Source organism: Medicago truncatula, chromosome 3 (assembly GCF_003473485.1).
Source record: "Medicago truncatula cultivar Jemalong A17 chromosome 3, MtrunA17r5.0-ANR, whole genome shotgun sequence".
Lineage (NCBI taxonomy): Eukaryota > Viridiplantae > Streptophyta > Magnoliopsida > Fabales > Fabaceae > Medicago > Medicago truncatula.
In genome coordinates this window covers 45,335,950-45,337,001 of record NC_053044.1, presented here as the reverse complement: position 1 = coordinate 45,337,001, position 1,052 = coordinate 45,335,950, and the positions used below count along the sequence as shown (strand labels likewise).

The window sequence follows — 1,052 nt, the reverse complement described above, 5'->3', positions numbered from 1 at the left end:
TTTTATGCCCCCAATATCTTAAGGCCTCCTAAATGTATATCCGGTAGTTATTTACTGGGTGTACATTTTTAAAAAAAATATACATCCCGTTTATAATTATCGGATGCGTATTTTGGGGCTTAAAAAATATCAGGAGGTTTAAAGAGAGAAACGTTATTCGGATTAAACTAAAGCCACAAAATTATAGTCTTGAACTTTGGCCCAATACTCGATCAAACATTTTTTTTTAAGAAAAAATAAACCAAAAATATTGATTAATGATTGTTCTAGCTATTGGATTTAGTCGGGTAGTTGTAAATGATTTTTTTAATTGAAATTAACCAGTTAAGTTAATTCGCTTGATTAGAGAAAGAGTTTGTCAGACTCAAAGAGTGTGTGAAAACACACACATAAGAAAGTATATATGTCACGTAGTATGAGTTAGTTTTGGAAAATGAAAACTGAAGATATTGCTAAAATGATTTTTTACCAATTGCAGGATCATTGGCAAATTAATTATCACATGTTTGTCTGGTTTCTTCCTTCTCTTTTTTTTATGATTTATTTGATAAAATTTCCTTGTAGTTGTTAGTTGATCTACTTATTTGGGTAAATGATGACCCAAATCTACAAATGTGATGTGCATATATATTTATAGAAATCAGTCCAATTACGATAGAGATGCATGAATGATACAATTCTATGTTATATATATACCGCCATAGCTGAACGAATATCATCAAGGATCTGTGGCGCAATGGTAGCGCGTCTGACTCCAGATCAGAAGGTTGCGTGTTCGATTCATGTCAGGTTCATATTTTTTATTCTTTGGATTTTGCCACATTACTGTGTGCATCTTTTGTAAGAAAAATCATCACTTTCCACTCAAAACCTTAAACATGGATAATTCTACTTTCCCTCTGCCAAAGTACACAAAATGCCACACGAAGTGGAACATGACTTAATCCAATATTAAGTGTTTTTAGAAAATCAGTATTGTGTTATGAGTTTTTAACTTAACAGAAGATAAATACCATAGCCATATGCACAGTTTTAGAATCTGATTCCATAGC

At 31.7% G+C, this 1,052-nt stretch overlaps 1 non-coding gene across 1 annotated transcript; it reads left to right on the top strand.

Annotated features, from left to right (window-relative positions):
* Positions 1-722: 722 nt before the first annotated feature.
* Positions 723-794, top strand: TRNAW-CCA (transfer RNA tryptophan (anticodon CCA)). The gene has a single exon. It is a non-coding gene; the product is annotated as a tRNA-Trp (tRNA).
* The last annotated feature ends 258 nt before the right edge of the window (positions 795-1,052 follow it).